Source organism: Mugil cephalus, chromosome 7 (genome assembly GCF_022458985.1).
Source record: "Mugil cephalus isolate CIBA_MC_2020 chromosome 7, CIBA_Mcephalus_1.1, whole genome shotgun sequence".
NCBI lineage: Eukaryota > Metazoa > Chordata > Actinopteri > Mugiliformes > Mugilidae > Mugil > Mugil cephalus.
In genome coordinates, this window is record NC_061776.1 from 27,956,850 (window position 1) to 27,977,512 (window position 20,663).

At 40.9% G+C, this 20,663-nt stretch overlaps 1 protein-coding gene across 4 annotated transcripts in view; it reads right to left on the reverse strand.

The window, feature by feature from the left end:
* dlgap1a (discs, large (Drosophila) homolog-associated protein 1a) overlaps positions 1–17,327 on the reverse strand; it is a 112,499-nt gene extending 95,172 nt beyond the window's left edge. For all 4 annotated transcript variants that reach the window (XM_047589741.1, XM_047589740.1, XM_047589739.1 and 1 more), the window contains exon 1: positions 17,141–17,327. The gene's annotated coding sequence lies outside the window, so the exon portion shown is untranslated. The remainder of the gene's footprint in view (positions 1–17,140) is intronic.
* Between the last annotated feature and the right edge of the window lie 3,336 nt (positions 17,328–20,663).

Genomic DNA, 20,663 nt, shown 5'->3' on the forward strand with positions numbered 1-20,663 from the left:
ATCCAGAGATTACATACTATACAAGAGATGGGTTTGAGGCTTACGTGGTCAATTATCTGTGACCTCTCTTACAGCACAACAAAATAGAGTTGTTCTCGATATGATCCTGGCTGAAAAGGAAGGTGTCCTGTTTGGAGTGTGCTGTACATCCATCCCCAGTATTACTGGTCCCTGACCAAAACAGGTCCTAAAGCTCTCTCCACTGAACTAAAAAAAGCATTCCGGGGTCACCGACCCCTTATCAGGCCTGTTTGACAAATTTTGTGGTAAAAGGGGGAAATTTAGCAGCTAGCGTAGCTACCTTGCTGGCTATTGCATTTGTGGTGTTTGCTCTGTGTGGTTGTTGTTGCATCCCATGTAATAGGGCTCTCATTGTAAGGTGTATTGACAAGGCTTTGGGGAACATGGAATCCAATGGAGCGTCCGCAGCATATCAGATGAATCTCAAAGAGAGCGTGCCTCTGCTAGATCTAAGCCGATGTGCCGATGTCCAGAGGTCGTTCCACTATCTAGATGCGGAGTCTGACAACGTGCCTGACCTGGATGGTGTAGTGTGAGCTCAGGGTCTACAATAACTGATGTTACGATGTCAGAATAGCATTTTGCTTTGTTGCTCGCTTCTAGGCTTTGTCTTTTGATATACATATATTAATTTTATATACACATAGTGCATGTTAACTTTCCAAAGATGTTGCACACACACACAACCTGAGCCTACCCGAGAGATGGCAACGTGTCTGGGGTTGCACGTTCACGTGACCGCTTGAAGGAGGCCCAGGTTACAAATATAGTTTTGAATGCATCCATACACCCATATTAACACAGGGTTTTTAGATTACACGATATTTTAGGGGGCACGCCAAGAGGGGGATTTGTGGTTTTGCGTTTTAAGGGGTTAAGAAAGACCTTGGGCCTGTGTATAACACTGGGAGAAACAGGAAAAATGTTATTATATGTCATATAAGGAGTTGCTTTCTACTTTGCTGCAGCTTGCTCATGAGATTAGGGTTGGAAATCTGCTAGAGCCACTGAATACACCAAAGGCAGCGCTCCTCCTATGTTTACGGGTGGAGTCTAGGTAGAACAATCCCACTGTGTTTGCTTAGATGGGGGCTTTTGTTTTTTTCTAACCCTGAGGTGGATAGGCTGAAGTCTCATCATCAATCACTACCTACAGTATTTTGCCAAATAAATAACCTAAACAAGAGAAGTTGTCAAGTGATCTTTACAGTTAGATTATCCTTTATATAGGTATAAAGATCTTAGGCAGAAGGAGAGGAGAAATTCCCTCCTTCAACAGTTGTAAATAGTTGTACAAAAATGCATGATGTATTTACTGCATTTTAATGGAAATAGTTGTAAATAGCTTTGTTGTTTGCTAAATCTGTTCATAAGCTTTTTAAATTTACACTTTAGTTTTACATTCTAAGTTCTAAAAATTGTTCATTAAACATGTTTTTGGTTTTCATAGTAGAAAATCTAACTTTTTCCTACTCTGATTTTATGGTTTTAGTGTGGTTTTAGGTCCAATGTGTTAATACAGTTTGTCAAAATGAAAACATAATTGTAAAATGACACAGGTGAGGTTGTGCTGAAAAGAATGATATCAAACAAGGCAACGTAAACCATTTTTAAGATGAAATAGAAAGTAGTCAAAAACCGCCAATTATACCCTGGACTCTAGAGGCTTACAGAAAAAGAAATTTGGTACTCCACAGGACTATTGTGAACTATATGATAATAACTAGATGTGTGTGCTCTATTGGATTGAGATCTGGTGATTGTGGAGACCAGTACAGTGAACTCTCTGTCATGTTCAAGAAACCACTTTGAGATCATATGAGCTTTGTACTTAGTTTGTACTAAGGTGCCCAAAGTGTGCCAAGAAAATATCCCTCACACCATTACACCACCACCTGCCAGCCTGAACTGTTGATACAAGGCAGATGGATCCATGCTTACATGTTGTTTATGCCAAACTCTGACCCTGCCATCCAAATGTCGCAGCTGAAATCAAGACCCATCAGACCAGGCAACATTTTTGCAATCTTCTATTGTCCAATTTTTGTGAGCCTGTGTGAACTGTAGTCCAGACCTGGCGTGATCTTCTTCAAGGTTAGACATGTTGTGACATGATATTCTGAATTCCTTGGTTGTAACAAGTGGTTATTTGAGTTACTGTTGCCTTTCTATCATCTGGAACCAGTCTGCCCATTCTCCTCTGACCTCTCACATCAACAAAGTATTTTCATCCACACAACTGCCACTGGATATTTTCTCTTTTTCGGACCATTGTCTGTAAACCCTACAGATGGTTGTGCGTGAATATCCCAACAGATCAGCAGTTTCTGAAATACTCTAACCAGCCCATCTGCTGTAATTAAACCTTGAAAAAAAAAATTAAAAAATTAAACTGAAAAAAAAGAAAGAAAAAAAAAACAACCTCTTGACCCAGATGTTTTAGCCAATCAGTTATGTGACTATTTAACCAGAGCCGTTTCTGTACTATGAGGAACTCCAAAACCTGAGTGAAACTCCTCGTGGCTTCAGACAATGGACTTGTTTCTATACTTTTCCTGCTAGATGTTAGTGCTGCATTTCACACTACTGATCACAGTATTCTATTACAGAGGCATGATCAAGATTACAGGAACTGCATTAGACTAGTTTGAATCCCGTCTTCCAGGCCGGATTATTGCAATTCTAGCTGCCCAAACAGCTCTTAAAAAAGCCTCCAATTGATTCCTAATTCCGCAGCAAGAGTAATGACAGGAATTAGTGAGAAAGATCATGTCACTCCACTTTTAGCTTCTCTTCATTTTGCTCTCTTTAAAATTTAGAATTAAATTTAAAATCATCATCCTTACATACAAGGCCCTCAAAAGCCTAGCTCTATCATATCTGAAAGACAGCATTTTTTCCTAACAGATCACTACAATCTCAGTAGTGAGTGCGGGACCATTGTGATTGCTAGAGTTTCTTCTTGTGAGGGTCTCTGGCCTGGAGTGCAGTATATCTGACCTGCATAATTCCAAGCTACATCTTTTGTTGTGGTCTCGTCAACCCGCCCAGTGTTCATGGCCTGGAGTGCTGCATATCAGACCCGTGGAGCTCCAAACCACATCTGTTGTCTTGGTTTCCTAGTTTCCTGTCCCTTCTGGATTACCTGTCTGTGTTTCTTGTGTGTCCCTTGATTGTTAATTGCTTTCTCCTGGTGCCATTGCCCTGATCTGTTTTACCTGTGTCTTGTCATGCCTGAGCCCTCTTGTGTATTTATAGCCCTGCCTTCCCTTTGTGTCTTGTTGTGTCGTGTATTTGGGTCCTCACTGAAGGAATCTTTGAAGATAAGGCTTGGCAAGATGAGAGGAGGTGGGTTAATCCATTGACTGGCATTGCTTTCTTGAGTTTCATACAGGAGATTGATTTGGGGCACTGCACTCTTAATTTCCCAATCCAACATATAGTAAACCATCACAGGCAGGAAAATCTCTGTTACTTTTGCCCTGCAGCTATATGAAGAGAAAGCAAGACTGGGTTACTGTTTCACTGAGGTCAGGAAGTACCTTGGTGCAGAAAAATGTAAGGAAATATTTTGTAACAAGCGTTGCATTAGGCAATGAAAACCCACATCACATCTCCAACCACTAAAAATGATTATAATTATAAAAATTTCTGGAAAAGAATCTGAAAAGAAGGAGCAGTGATAGTCTTGAGACATATTACAGCTAATACGTGGCAGAAAATAAAAAGATTACAAATTATTTCTGTATTGTAATAAGCACTAACAAAATAATCCTTTCAGAGCTACAATCACTCTGCCCACACTGCCATCATTAGTCTACCAGTTGGTATTCTTGGCTTAGAAATATGCATCTGCATGTCCTCTCATCCTCAGCTACAGGCAGAGGGTTTATTCAGAGGCTGATTATAGAACACTGTTGCCTATATTGTTGCACAGCTTGCCGAGTTTGATTATAAGCATCAATCAACTTGAAAGGATAGCTTTGGTTGTTTTCTTTTCACCAATATTCACCTGCAGGAAATGTTGATGGAATAATAAACTTTACTACCTGTTCCTTCACTGTGCATAATGACTAATAGCAGCAAATTCAAAACTGTAACAATACACACACTTGTGTCAAACATGCGCACTTAACTTTCACTTCAGGGGCTACTTTATATGTGCTAGCTTAGAGGAGAGTGGAAGAAGTCATTCTCCAACCTCCTTTACTGATAATGGTACATATAATGCCTGGTACGACAGGCAGTGGCACAAACTTGTGTCAGTGGTCTAGAGTGCTGCATATCTGACCTGTGCAGTTCTAAGTTACATCTGCTGTCGTGACCTCATCAACCAGCCCAGTTTTTGTGGTCTGGAGTGCTGTGTATCAGACCTGTGGAGCTCCATAAACTACATCTGCCCTAGTCTTTGTGGCTTCCTCCAGTTGTCCACCCCAGTTGTCCACTGTTCCTTCAGCTTGATGTATGTATGTATGACAGAAGTTTGTTTATCTTGTTTCTCCTGTTCTTCTTTGCTCTCCTCTCTATCTTCTCTGTTTCTACCTGGCTGGCTCAATGTTTGTTCCTGTTAAAAGGGAGTTTTTCCTGCCACCGTCGCCCTCAGGCTTGCTCTGGAGGTTTCACGCCGGTTCTTGTAAAACATCTTGAGACAAATTGAATAGAACTGAACTAAATTGAAACCAGAGGCTAAGCAGCTCGATCTCGAAGTGTCCTTGAGCAAGACACTGAACCCACAGTTGCTCCTAGTGCATGCCACTGGTGTGTGAATGTGCGTGTGCTCGTGTGAGCGAATGGGCGATTCTTCTTCGACGAGTGCACACTTTCGCGAATTTGAGCAGCCTGCCTTGGCCTCATCTGTGACGTGGCCTACGTTTATAACTGGAACTCTTTCTGGGGAAAGCCTGATCTGATTAGTGTGTGGGAGGTGTGTGACAATATCCAGGCCACTGTTGACATGCAGCAGTCCAATATAATATATCAGCAATGTAACTGAAAAATGAATCACAATACAATTTTAAATTCTTAATATTAATTATTAATTAAGCCCCAATACTTTTCCATGGAGTATTGGCGGTACCATACGCACACAGTACTGCTGGTTTAAAGGTCTACTTTCTACTTTGACTTTATTCTTGAAATTTCGACTTTTTTTCTCGAAATAGCATTTCATCTTTTTTCTCGAACTTGCATGCTGAAAAAAATCTACCTCTAATTTTTTTTTCTCATGGGTGGCCCAAATACACTTCCATAGCAACTAGATATAAGGAGTTCATTCCTTCATTGTCTACCTCAGTGCCTTATGTCAGTGATGTGGATGACAGCAACCACAATTCCACAACTCCAACACAAATAGATTATTTTGTTGATAGCACTACAGTATCACTACCTCCGTATAACTTTCAGTTTAGTTGCTCCTCTGAAAACGAAGGTGATAAATTGGAGGAGGATAGCTCCATGGTATAATTCACAGTTGTGCAGTTCAAAGCAGGCAGTTTGAAAGCTGGAAACAATTTGGCATTATATTAATTCTAAAGAAGCTCACATAGCCTGGAAAGATAGTTTAACAACTTATAAAAAAAAAACTCTCCATAAGATTAGAACAGCATATTATTCTTCATTAATAGAAGAAAACAAGAACAACTCCAGATTTCTTTTCCGCACTTTAGCCAGGCTGACAAAGAGTCACAGCTCTGTTGAGCCATCTATTCCTTCAGCCCTGAGCAGTACTGACTTCATGAGCTTCTTCACTGATAAAATAGTTGGCATAGAGATAACGTTCAAAGCATCCTTCCGACAGTGGCATTAGAAACCTCTGTAGGACCGAGTCAATATTTGGATTTCTTCTTTCTAATTGATCTTCCAGAGCTCACTTCAGTTATTACAGCATCTAAACCATCAACTTGTCTTCTAGACCCCAACCTGACTAAATTGCTCAAGGAGGTTTTTCCATTAATACCTCCATATTAAATCAGATAAATTTATCTTTGTTAACAAGATATGTGCCCCATTCTTTTAAAACTGCTGTAACTAAGCCTTTACTTAAAAAAAAAAAAAAGACTCATGACCCAGATGTTTTAGCAAAATATAGGCCAATTTCCAACCTTCCTTTTATCTCTAATCTCCATCTCTAGTTTTTTCTTTTGCCACTGTCACCTTCAGGCTTGCTCTGGAGGTTTCAGGTCGTTTTTTGTAAAGCATCTTGACGCAATTTGTATTGTTATTGATGCTATATAAATAAAATTGAATTGTACTGAAAACTGAATCTATTCATAGATTACTAATCTCTTAAAGTCTATGTGTGGCAAGTTTTATCATTTTTGGCGTGGGAAATGTCATCTGGGGATTGAGAGCGTGTGAACTTATTGAAATACGCATGAGACTTGAGAGCACTAGGCCAAGTTTAATATAGAACACATATGGTAGGGGGTCCCTACTTTATCAGTTTGGGGTCCTTGGTGTGCAAAATGTTGGAAGACCCCTGAGCTATGCAGTTTGGGAGGTATTGCTTTAAGTTCCACATGGTTAAAGTCTACCAGCCACAATCACAGGCATCTTTGGGTTTGCATTCATCTGTCTGCTGACCAGACAATAGAGCTTAGCATTAGCCTGCTGACAACACTGGTAGCTGTACACCATGAGTTGTAGATATATAGTGGTAAGCGCCCTGCATTTGCCAGAGTCCGCAGTCTAGTCAGCTTAAAACAAAGAGCGCCCCTGCAGCTCAACTGTGGCATTTAGAATGTTATTGTCCAACCGTCCTTTGTTGTATGATCCTCAGCCGAATCTCATCCATTTTGTTGGTGATAGACCTTGTATTCGTCAGGAATAGACTGGGAAGACCCAGTGTATGTGGATTAGCTTGTAGCCTAGCACCCCCTAATTATTTTATTAGGAACCACCACAATTTGCATTCTTATGTTGATGAGACTAAGCAATAAAGTCAGCCGACACAAACCAGCTAGTCGAACTTAATGCATGTCTTACATAAAGGTTTACATGATTTGAAATGCTCTACTCCAACTCAAATTTTGGCTCCCTGTCAAATCTGTCTGTTCTAAAAAGAATTTGAGCAGAATTTGTATTTTTATTTATTATTTTAGTTCCTGATGAAAATATTGTTCAAATGAATCAAATTTGTGAGGACAAATGTGTCTACAGAGGAAATTGTGTTCATCAAATAAAAACTGCGAACATTTCACTAGGGACAACGTTTATTTTTTATTAACGTATGCGCAACAACATTTTTGACACAGGAAACCTTATAATCCCCCCCTGCACAGCAGCGCCCTCTAATGCAAAGATGCCACTGCTATTAACACTGTAGACCAAGGACCACCAAACTTTTTTTCACTTGTCGCATAAAAAAATATATACACTATACAACAAAGTGTTAGGTAAATGTAGGTAAATTAGGATTGCTATATGAAAATAAAAAATGTGCAGTCAGGGCCCGCCTGAAGGAGTGGCTGCATGTCGCCAGTAGCTCTGTGAAAAACAACCTTTTTAGGTTATTCTGAGTGTGCTAATGGTTGTTTTTCTGTGCCTTAAACCAATCAAATATTTTTTGATAGTTTTTGTCTTTTGTGCTGTTTTTTATTTAGCTTTTTTCTGGGCTTTTTGTTTTTTTGGCTGAGTCGTTGGCTGTGGAGTTCGGCAGAGTGGCCGTTGTGTCCATTGTGTCCATTGGTGTGTTCCTGCTATTGGCTGCTAGTGCTGACCCCTGAGCTATCTGCAGTGAGGCTTGAGACTCCCACTAAACTTCAGAGGAAGTGCTTTGGATGGCAGGCTGGAGTTGGCGGTCGAGGAGCGAAGGAGGTGGTTTCGGGTTGGTGGTGCCATGTGTACTCATGGGGAACATGGTGTCTTTGGCGGCGGGATCGATCGACTGCTTGATACTCTTGATGGGACCCAGAGGGAGTGTGTCATGAGAAGTGTTTTGGAGACCTGGTTCATAAGACCACAGTACATCTGTGCCTGGCTTAAGACTAGGTGGGTGGACACACACTCCGTTGGCGTTTACAGTTGTGCTCATAAGTTTACATACCCTGGCAGAATCTATGATTCTTTGACCATTTTCCAAAGAACATGAATGATGACACAAAAACATTTTTTTTCACTCATGCTTAGTGGTTGGGTAAAACCATTTATTGTCAAACGACTGTGTTTTCTCTTTTCAAATCATGACAACAGAAACTACACTGATCAGAAGTTCACATACCCTGGTGATTTTGGCCTGATAACCACTGATGGCCACTAAAGGTAACATCCTCATCTGTGATCTGTTTGCTTGTAATCAATGTGTGTGCATAAAAGCTGAGTGAGTTTCTGGGATCCAGACAGACTCTTGCATATTTCATCCAGCCACTGGCGTTTCTGGATTCTGAGTCATGGGGAAAGCAAAAGAATTGTCAACGGATCTACGGGAAAAGGTAATTGAACTGTATAAAACAGGAAAGGGATACAAAAAGATATCCAAGGAATTGATAATGCCAGTCAGCAGTGTTCAAACTGTGATTAACAAATGGAAAATCAGGGGCTCTGTTAAAACCATACCACAGTCAGGTAGACCAACAAAGGTTTCGGTCACAACTGCCAGAAAAACTGTTAGGGATGCAAAGAAAAACCCACAAATAACATCAGCTGAAATACAGGACAGGCTGTTTCGAGATGCACAATAAGGAGGCACTTGAAGAAAAATGGGCTGCATGGTCGAGTCGCCAGAAGAAAGCCATTACTGCACAAATGCCACAAAGTATCTCGCCTACAATACACCAAACAGCACAGAGACAAGCCTCAAAACTTCTGGAACAAGGTAATTAGGAGTGATGAGACCAAAATTTAACTTTTTGGCCACAACCATAAACGTTACATTGGGAGAGGTGTCAACAAGGCCTATGATGACTGTAAAGCACGGAGGTGGACCACTGATTTTTTGGGGATGTGTGAGCTACAAAGGCACAGGGAACTAGGTCAAAGTTGAAGGGAAGATGAATGCAGCACTTTATCAGCAAATACTGGAGGCAAATTTGCACTCATCAGCCCGGAAACTGTGCATGGGACGTACTTGGACGTTCCAACATGGCCAAATTGACCTGTCATTGGCTACAGCAGAACAAAGTGAAGGTTCTGGAGAAGGCATCTCAGTCTCCTGACCTCAGTATCATCTCAAGCGCACAGTTCAGGCAAGACAGCTCAGGAACTCACAGGAAATGGAGGCTTTTTGCCAAGAAGAATGGGCAGCTTTACCATCTGAGAAAATAAAGAGCCAACAACTACCACAAAAGACTTCAAGCTGTCATTGATGTTAGAGGGGGCAATACGCGGTATTAAGAACTGCGGTATGTAAACTTTTGATCAGGATCATTTGGATGTTTTTAGTTGTCATTATGATTTAAAAATATAAAACACAGTTGTTTATCAATAAATGCTTTCACCTAACCACTTCACAAGATGGCGGCGCACTGGACGGCTGCGGCTGCATGGGCTCTTGACAACTTCCGAGCATTTGAACAAAATACGCCGTCTAGCACACTAGAAACAGTGTATCCATCCAGTAGGTTAGCATATGATCGCCAGCGCCTGCTGGAGTTACGGTCATCAAGTGTTTTTGGACTCACAACTAGACTACTCTGGAGTGTTTGGACTCTGGAGCTTCGGAGCACTACAAGGACAAGACCCAGAGGCCCACAGTGCAGCGGACTCGCCTAGCAGCACACGCCGGAGAAGGAGCAAGCGAAGGTGGTGTGACTGGCGGCGGAAGCATGACTGTCGAGGTGGGCTAACAGCTAAGCTAAAAGCTAAACCCCTAGAAACCGCCGCTTCCATCCATCTTCCTCTCCAAAATCCGCTCACTGGATAACAAAATAGATCATCTGCAACTGGAACTTTCTTCAAAGAGGGAGTCTAGAAACAGCTGCGCTCTCATTTTGACAGAGACATGGCTTTACTCATCAATACCGGACAACGCCATTAACCTGAAGGGGCACGCCATATTCCACGCAGACAGGAGCAGCGCACTCAGTGGTAAATCCCGAGGGGGTGCGCTGTGTATTTACATCAACAACAACTTGTGTAAAAATGTTAGGTTTGTTGCCAGTTACTGCTCTCTGGACATTGAACTTTTGATTGTTAACTGCAGACAGTTCTACCTACCCAGGGATTTTACTGTTGTTAGCATCACTGCTGTGTATGTGCCCCCCAGTGCTAACACTAAAGAGGCTATGAGTGTTCTCTACCGGACCATCACTGAGTTACAAGCCACACACATGGAGGGCGTTTTCATCATTGCGGGGGATTTTAACCAGGTCAACATGAAGAATGTTCTCCCTCACTTCAACCAATACATGGATTTTCCAACTAGGGGAGACAATATTCCAGACTTGGTTTACACCAACATCAAAGACGTATTCAGAGCAGGCTCTTCAGACCACTTATCTGTAATGCTAATTCCTGCATACAAGCCCCTGCTGATCAGAGCGAAACCCACAGTGAAGCAGGTGAGGGTGTGGACTGAGGGTACTCTAAGTACTCTGACTGGGACACATTCAAGGCAGCAGCCACATATGACAACCAGATCAGCATCGATGAGTATGCCATGACTGTGTCAGCCTACATCAATAAATGCACAGTGGACGTCAGCACCTCTAAGAACATCATCACCCGGGCCAACCAACAACCCTGGATGGCTGAGAAAGTACGACAAACGCTAAAAGCACAGAACTCAGCCTTCAAGTCCAATAACAAGGAGGCACTGAGGACAGCGAGAGCCAACTTGAACCATGCCATCAGGTTAGCAAAGCGGAGTCATAGTCGGAAGATCCAGGACCTTTTCCAAAAACGACGACAGCAACACCAGGAGTATGTGGCAAGGCACACAGGCGATTACAGACTACAATCCACCCTCTCCCCCGATGGGTGAAGTTGATGCTGACTTCCGCAACAGGCTAAATAACTTCTTTGGGAGGTACGAGGCACTAAACAGTACTCCAGCAAAGAAAGCTGTTCCCCACCAGGAGGAGGAGGCACTCTGCATTGACACATCCGACGTGTTGAAGACTCTGAGGAATCTCAAGCCACGGAAGGCCCCAGGCCCCGACGACAAACCTGGACACGTGTTCAGGGAATGTGCAGGTCAGCTGGCTGGTGTTCTAACAAGTGTCCGACCAATAGGGATTTTTTGGCCCGATAACGATAACCGATATTAGAGGAGGTGCAAGTGGTTGTACTCACCCGTGCTGGTTTATGTGACTTAAGGGGACTTTTTGGCGCAGGAGGGAGTGGAGCATGGGTGCGAGCCAATCTCCTTCAACCATGCACGGAAAAGGGGAATGATAGCAAAGGGTTTTCTAATTTACTGAGAAACAACGCCCAGGTTAGTAATGCATGCCCAAAAACATGTTGTTCATTCGTCCCCTCCATAAACCACACACAATCAAACCAAGCCAAAATGACAACGATAAAATATAAGTGATCCCGCGTCTTGTCGGGTAGACTAGTGTTTTCTTGGTTAAATCCTTTTAGCATATATTTAACTGTAACCCCATGCTGAATGAATGAATTGTTGATGTTTTCATGTTTACAGTTATTTCATGAACTAACTTACCGTGACTTGTCACACTTTGTTTTTTATATCAGCGCAACATTTCACCGATATGATAGAACCCCCGATAGAACTGGAACCGTCCTATCGGGTCCTGATATATCGGTGACCGATAATCGGTTGGTCACTAGTTCTAACGGACATTTTTAACTCCTCGTTGGACCAAGCCACAGTGCTAGCATGTTTCAAGATTGCCTCCATCATTCCGGTGTCGAAGAAACCTCAAGTCACCTCATTCAACGATTACCGGCCTGTTGCACTGACTCCCATCATGATGAAGTGCTTCGAAAGACTCGTAAAAGAACACATCGTCTCCAGACTCCCCTCCACATTCGACTAGTGTCAATTTGCCTACCGGCGGAACCGCTCCACTGAGGACGCCATCTCTTCCGCTCTTAACCTGAGCCTGGCACACCTGAACCTTGCTGTTCACTCTGATGACACACGACTGCATCCCCAGGTTCGCCACCAATCACATCGTGAAGTTTGCAGATAACACAATAGTGGTGGGCCTCATCACAGATGACAACGCCTGGTCTGCAGAGAGGAGGTGGAGCAGCTGGTGGGCTGGTGCAGAGACAACAGCCTGATCCTGAACGTGGACAAGACGAAGGAGATTATCGTTGACTTCAGGGAGAACCAGCCAAGCCACGCTCCACTGCTCATCAACAGCTCAGCTGTGGAGGTGGTCAGCAGCACCAAATTCCTGGGGGTGCACATGACAGACGACCTCACCTGGTCTGTTAACACCACGTCACTGATGAAGAGGGCACAGAAGCGCTTGTACTTCCTGCGGAGGATGAGGAGAGCCCACCTGCCCCTGCCCATCCTCAAGACGTTCTACAGAAGCCTCTCCGTGTGGTGTGGAGGCTTTAGCGCCTCTGACTGGAAGAACGTGAGGAGAGTGGTGAGGATAGCGGAGGATCATCGAGGTCGCTCTTCCCTTCATTCAAGACATCTCATCACAGAGCTGCATGTCCCGAGCCTGTAACATCATCAGTGACCCCTTTTCCCCCTTGCCATCAGACTGTAGAACTGTTGAACTCTTAATTGGACTTCACACATGTACATAACTGAACTTTTATTGCCATTTTGCACCGTTATTTTGCACCGTGAACATTGAACATTTTTTAAAAACAGTTTTTCCTTGCACTATGATACATTCCTATCGCTGCTGCACTTTATATTGTACTTTTATCTTATTTCATTGTAATTTCATTACATTGTCGTGAGCTGTATACAATGAAATTTCGTTCTGTATACACCCTGTGCATACAAAATGACAATAAAGTTAGTTTAAGTCTAAGCATGACTGGAAAAAAAAAAGTTTTTGTGTTATCATTCATATTCTCTGAAAAAAAGGCCAAGAAAGCAAAAATTCTGCCGGAGTATGTAAACTTTTGAGCACAACTGTACATCCCTCCCTCAGCCGATAAGGAAACACCACTGACGAAAAACACCATGACAACACGATCCACACCACTGTTGCTATGCAACTGGCCAAATAGCCACATCATCTTAGACACTGTTTTGCCAAGTTCTTTTGTATGTTTTCATAACGCTAATTCTGTACATTTTTTGATTACACTGCTTATATTTATTTTACTTTAATTTAATCTAATTTTATTTATCTTTCTTGTGTTTTTTGTGAGTGTTTACTTTTATGTGCAACGAAGCTATGGTGACCAAGTAATTTCCCCTTGTGGATCATTAAAGTCTGTCTAAGTCTGAGTGTAAAATACATAAAATCTGTCCAAAAACAATACCCATGTGATAAACGGAAGCTGATGACGTAGGCACGCACAACATACTTGATGTGGAACGTGGATGTGGAACAAACATATGCAAGGCTTTCAAAAAAAGATAATGGGTAAGGATAGCATCACAACAAATTTCTTCCAGCACCTGAATACAACCACAAGCCAGAGTTTGACAAGAGCAAGCAAATGAGTCAGGAGAAAGTAGCGTTGTCGACAGCAGCCACATCCTTGGGTAAATTAGGGCGACTAGACCTCCACAGTTTCTGGGGATGGTTTCGGATGACCTGTCCCTCAGCTAAAGCCGCCCCCGCCCCAACTTTAGTGTTTTATGAATGAAAAAAAATGTTGTGCGCAGACTACAAAAATGGTTATTACGGGAGCTGGTCATGCTGCTATTTAAATTACAGACATAGCAATTTATATATGTTTAAATATGAATAAATATGTCAAAATAAGTGAAACTGTAATTGTCCTTGTTTCTTCATTTCATCTTGATAACATTTAATTCTTTTATCTCCGAGCTATAAACATCCCTGGATTTCACTTCAGAAATATAGTCACTTTATAGTAAATTAAAAGAAACAAAAAATACTCAGGCAAAACGCATTCAGTCAGTGCACTCTGTATGAAAAGCGTCCTTCCAAAGCAAGCAATGGAAAGATATAACAGAAGGGATTGAATTTACATTTTGCCTGGTGGAAGCATGTTGCTGTGTTCACATTTCAGACTTGTCTGGTTAGTCACAACAGTTTTCCCTACAGCTTACTACTTGAACCTACTCATGGTCTCATCACATGCAATGTGAAAAATTTTCTATGATTAATCTGGTTTTGTGGAGAAAAACTTATATCTTTCGAATTTGCTGTAGCCAATAAAATATGGACCATGGGCTGCAGTTGGCCAATAACATTTGTGTGTCAGATTTTGTCCCCTGTATTTGTTAATAACATAGACTGTATATAAATATGGACCACTTCTTTGCATTGGCCAAAGGAACAAAAATTGATCATCAGGAACAAATTTCCTAGTTTCCCGGTTATTACCTATGGGCGCCACCATCTTGCATGTTTGGAGCCAGAGTCTGCGTAGTATGGTGCAGTGATGTGACATATGACGAGACTTTTGAACGGTTCTTTTCAGTGAACAATAAGACTCGGTTTGCAGTTATGAACCATTCTCATATGCAAATTGCCTAGGCTTTCTTTACGTGTCAACTGTGTGCCCCAATCCTACATGCTGCCTTCAAGTGAACGACTAATGACATCTCCAAGTTTGAGTTGTCGACTCCACAGCACACTCTATTCATGTGAAAGCAGTTAAATATGCACAGCTATTAGCTAACTAACATGGGGATGGGATGAGGAGTGTGAGCGCTGCGGGAGTACGACTGACAGGAGACTGGAGCGGAGTCACACTTTGTTTTATCAGGGAGGAGATATTAGTGATGTAAGGAGAGGCAGTAGAACCTACAACAGATGCAACTGCTTTATTATTTCAGCAATGTCTTTAATTTTGTTCACACTTATCTTTATACTTTCCTGCACAATTTCACAATTGTTATTGTTTACATTGTTCTGATTGTTCTACAGTTTTGCATCCTCATTATTATAGTCTTCATTTTTATTCCAGTTTTATTTATACTGTTCATACACTTTATTCTTATGTTTTATATATTTTCTGTATTGCTAATTGCTTTTTTTTTTTTTTTTTTTTTTTTTTTTTTACAGTAAAGTTGTTTAGCATGGAAGTCATCCATAGCCTGTGTAGCTGCATAGCCACAAAGTTTTTTAGATGAGGGAAAATTCAAACTAGTGATTTCACCTGCAAAGCATGGGGATATGGCACCACCTTGTGGAATGTTTGTCAACAGTGATTGTCTCCTTGATAAAAACGGGCTACCCCTGATTGGCATCTAAAAAATAAATGAACATAAATTGAACAGCTCTTTGACAGGAACTGCTCCTCAAGATCTGGCTGCCTTCAAGGACCAATCACAAATCTAGTACAGGTTGAGATTGAGGTTTACAGATGACCCGCACTTCTCCACACCTCTGCCAGACTCACTCGCTCATGTTTGTACTTGATTATGGTCTGCACCAGTTACAAAATAATAATAATAATAAACAAAATTAAACTGTTCAACATTGTACAACTGTACAACATTACATTACATTAACTACATAAAATCACAGAAAGCATAATTGAAAAACAAAATGTATCCGACATGTATCTTAGTGTTTTAGTTTCATCCACCAACATAGAGTGGGTGGAGCTTATGACCTATACTACAGCCAGACACCAGGGAGAGCTCTACTTACTTTGGCTTCACTTTTGAGGAGCATCTTTATTTACAGTCTATGGTTAATTCAAGATACTTTATTAATCCTTTAAAGGGAAACTGTAGTGTTGCAGCAGCACTACTTCACATCATCACAGTAAAAACAACAAGCAGTCAGTACAGCATAGGAATTAATAAATAAGTAGAAATAAACATAACTGAAGTTGCACACCCGTTATAAAAAACTACAGATCGTTTTATTGGTAAACATATGCATGTTGTATGCATGCCCAGAAGCAAAAGCAAATGAAAGGGAAATAAAATTGAAAACATATTGTCTGAAGTCAAAATGTAAAGTTATCTCAGCATGTTAAGTTGACTGGGATGTTCCAAGTGAGTTGAGATTCAGGTCAAAGGTATAGAATCGGGAAACATGAAATGTCTTCCCTACTGACCAATCAACTGTACAGTAGGAGATTGATGACAAATTTGAGCTGTAATGTATTCAATTAAATGTATTGGACTGCATATACTATAAATAGTCAGCTAAATTGGAGTGGTCACCACAGAAGAACAGTTACACAAGGTGAAAGCTAAATAGTGCAGTGACGTTCAACTCCCGGCCATAAATGGATTTCATCACGGGCTAGTGTCATTTCGGGCCAGTGTAGCAACCCGACGAGCTTTTGCGTCTTTCGTCCATAGCAACCCTCCATACAGCTGTGCTGGTGCACACTGCTTATGCACGCTCAATCCGAGAGCAGCAACGGGAAATTGCTGCAAGAGTGGGGACCCCCCTGCTGTGATGTGTTTGACCTGGAGCTAATGTCACATTACATCATTTGTGGTGTGACTATGAACGATACTGGCTAGGGAATGCTCCAGGAAAACCCTGGTTCTCCGGGGAATATCTGTGACTTCTTTAAGAAATCCACCACTTTTCACCACTGATAACGCCATCTTCGTTGATCATGTGTTGGCTTCTTGTCGAGCCTATTTTGTCCGTTTGCTAGCTCGGTGGCTGTCGCAGCGTCAATCAATCTTTAACTTTAACTTGTATTGAAATCAATGGCGCGCTGCGTGGGCTAGTAACGGAACGCACACCGGATTTCTCAAAAATCACTCGAAGATTCTTTACCACGATTCATGAGATATTGCCTGACGATAACTTGGAAAATTAGCAAGGCCACATTAAATCAGCCAACCACAAACTCTTCAAGTGTGGGGATGGCACAGGGCTGCTGTTGGAGCTTCCATTAACGCCAGCACAGCAGACAGCAAAAATGAATGTGAGGCATATGGCCGTTAATGACTGCCATCGCACTAGAAAGGAAAGCCTGCCGGTTAAAAATAACATTTCTACCGTGTCACCGGTGCAAGTCACTTGTCAACAAGCGGTCTCATTGATATGCTGTTGAATCTTGAGCCGGTCACGCGTTCGTGCCCAAAATGTACCAATACAAGGGTTAAAGCCCAGCTTACCTCTAGCAGCTCCTTCCACCTTAACTGACAGGAGGCACCAGCTGCTAAATCCAACAGTGACTCCGGTTCTGGGAGCAATGCGATGATGAGAATCACTGGTGGAACGTGTGTATAAGTGTGTGTGTGTGTGTGTGTGGCTGTGTCCGTATGAGCGTGATCGTGGATGTGGGGGCACAAATGGCGCAAGCCTGCGATCCGTAACTGCGGCAAGGCAACCACAAACACCCAGCATACCGGAAGATGGGCGCGATTGCTCTAAAAAATAAAATAACATCGTGGGCGATTTTGAGTCAAAAGCTCATGCTCACGATGAAACGTTTTTTCTAAATGACTTTTAACAAAGCGGTTTTGAGGCTCTTTCTTTCCTCAGGACGTCCAAACCACTACAAATCAAACTCACCCAGCATGATGCTTTTCTTTTTAAGATCTTTCTTAGCCCTGCATCCATCATGGTTGCCCCCATGTAGTCATTTATAATGTCTGACTGTTTTCTCTCTCTCTCTCTTTCTCTCTCTTAGCTGGACATGTCAAACACTATAGACACTGAGGCATATGATTTGCAGTTCACACTGCTTCTCTCATGTAGGCCTACAATATGTTCTTGTAGACAATTTAAAATAAATCAACACATTTAATAATTCAATTCAGTAAAAAACAAAACAAACAAAAAAAAATATATATATATATAAATATATATATATATATATATATATATATATATATATATATATATATATATACATATATATATATATATATATATTGCACACAGTGCAATAAAAATGTGATCCAAATTGATTAATTTGAATTTGTCAGGCCTAATTTATAAATACAAACTTTATTTTGAAGTTTACAGTTGAAGTTGAAATTTGCTATTGCAATCAACTTCACCCTGGTTGAATGGTATTGATACTTCTTACTGATGTGGCTTATAAGATCAGAAATGCTTTACTGCAAATTTTTTTTTTTTTTTTTTTTTTTTTAAATACTTTTGCATTAATACTTGAAAATTATTATCACACAGAACTGTTCGAAAGTTCTGGCCAGAATTTTACATTCTCACTCCGAGAGAAAACCTGTACAAAAGTATACAGTGGTGAGGTGGTGTTGTTTTAAATGCATAACAGAGAATATCAATTTGAAGATATATGCTTCTGATAGCTCACCTGATTGGAAATCCTTCTCTTGGCTATATTCCTCACTGTAGTATCTCAGGTTTCCAATTTCAGCCTGTGCCCATTGTGGCATGTTATCCCCACTGTTTTCTGTGTCTTTCCTCACAAAATACTGTATAACAAGTAAAAAAAAAGTCCAAAAGAAATGTATCTTCAGGTTATCATCCTTTTCATAAATACACTGAATTCATACTGTTTGTCAAATGTCTCTTTGCAGTATGACTCATTCACAGTGGATGGAATTAAATTTGGAACAGTGAGGCCAATTCCTTTATTTTTGAGTTTGACAAAGTGAAGTGAACAGATCAACACTTCAGCTTTTATTTCCAGGTATTTACATCTGAATCTGATACCTTAAAATAGGACCTTCAGTGTGAACCCACTTATTTTTTATGTGAGCAAAAGTATTGGAACCTATGATGGACAGGTGTGTTTTGTTGCCCAGGTGTGTCCTATCATATTGATTATTACAACTGTTTCTTGTGAATGTCTACGCTCAGGTTCTGATTTGGGTTTTGCAGACTGCATTTATCATCATTTATCACTTAATCACTTTTGTGATTTTATTCTCTGGTTCTTTATTTTTATGTACTTCTCTTTGCCCTCCTAATTGCCCCTTGTGGGTAAATAAAGTTTATTCTGTTTCTGACAAGAGCTGTAACCTTTAACAGATATCAGATGGGTAGACCAAGAAGACCAGTATTAGTTGACAACATAAACAATGTGATAGCTATAGGAGAAAAGAAAAAAAGAAAACCTACCAGAGCTGGATACACCAGAAGATGCACACCATGAGGTTCGGTCAATGCTGTGTTTGAATAGCTTCTTATTTAATGGCCTCATTCACCTTCATTGATGATGTAACGCATGTTATCAGCAGCAAAATCAACTCAGAAGTCTACAGAAATATTTTGTCTACCAGTTTAAAGAAAGATTCAATCAAACGGATTGGGAGATTCTTCTTGACGCGGCAAGATAATGACACAAAACACATGTTCAGATTCTAGGCCACAAAATAGTTTTGCCATTAATTTGCACTAACATATAAAATCACTTTAAAGGTAGTGGTAATAGCAATTTACAGGCCCATGTTGAACCTCCTTCTCGTTTCAAAACTTACTGAAGAAGTCATTGTAACTGGTTAATTGAATTGAATGGTTTGCTTGAAGGCATCGGAATACATTACAGCACAGAAGCAGAGCTGATGGGGCGGACCTAAACTGTGATTGGTTGACTTCAGCATCAGACAACCTTAAATTGGTGTGTGATTCTTTAAATTAAACGCAACTTGTTGAGGTGGCAACACGTCAAAATGTTAAATGTCACGAGAAGTCATCATTGCTTGATTTGATCTTGACAAATGCTCCACATAAATACTCTGATATAGGCATTTTTGCAAATGACTTCAGTGACCATTGTGTCATTGCAACTGTCAGGCAGTCTAAGCTCCCTAAAGCCAAGCCCCGACTGTTTATCAAAAGAGATCTTAAACGTTTTTGTGAGGAAGCTTTTTTTTTCATGATCTCCACAATTTTGATTGGAGTAGACTAAATCTTATTAGTGAAGTGGAACTGGCCTGGAAATTCTTTTCTGGTGGTTTCCTGAATATTTTGAATAAACATGCTCCTTTTCTAAAATTCTTCTTCTAAAAAGTCTTCTTCGAGATAGAAACAATGCATGGGCCAGAGCAAGACAAAGTAAAACTGATGCTGATTGGCTCAGATTTAGGCAGCTTAGAAATCATTGTACTCAGGGTATATCTGTCAGACAGATTCCAGTTTGTCCATGTAAACAACAACTCTTCTATATATACCAAAGTAAGCTATGGAGTTCCCCAGGGTTCTGTGCTAGAACCAATATTATTCACATTATACATGCTTCCCTTAGGCAATATTATTAGAAAGCACGGCATAAACTTCCATTGCTACGCAGATGATACCCAGCTATATTTATCCATGAAACCAGATGAAACTAATCAGCTGGTTAAACTCCAAGCATGTCTTAAAGACATAAAGGCTTGGATGGCCTGTAATTTTCTACTTTTTTCTACTTTTCTCAGACAAAACTGAAGTTATCGTATTTGGCTCTAAACATGTCAGAGATTCATTATCTAATCACCTGCTTTTGTTGGATGGCATTACCTTGGCCTCCAGTACTACTGTGAAAAACCTTGGTGTTATATTTGACCAGGATGTCCTTTAATTCTCACGTAAAGCAGGTGACCAGGACTGCTTTCTTTCACCTTCATAATATCATCAAAATTAGGAGCATCCTTTCTCAGAGTGAATCGGAAAAAATAGTTCATGCATTTGTGTCTTCCAGGCTGGATTATTGTAACTCGTTACTGT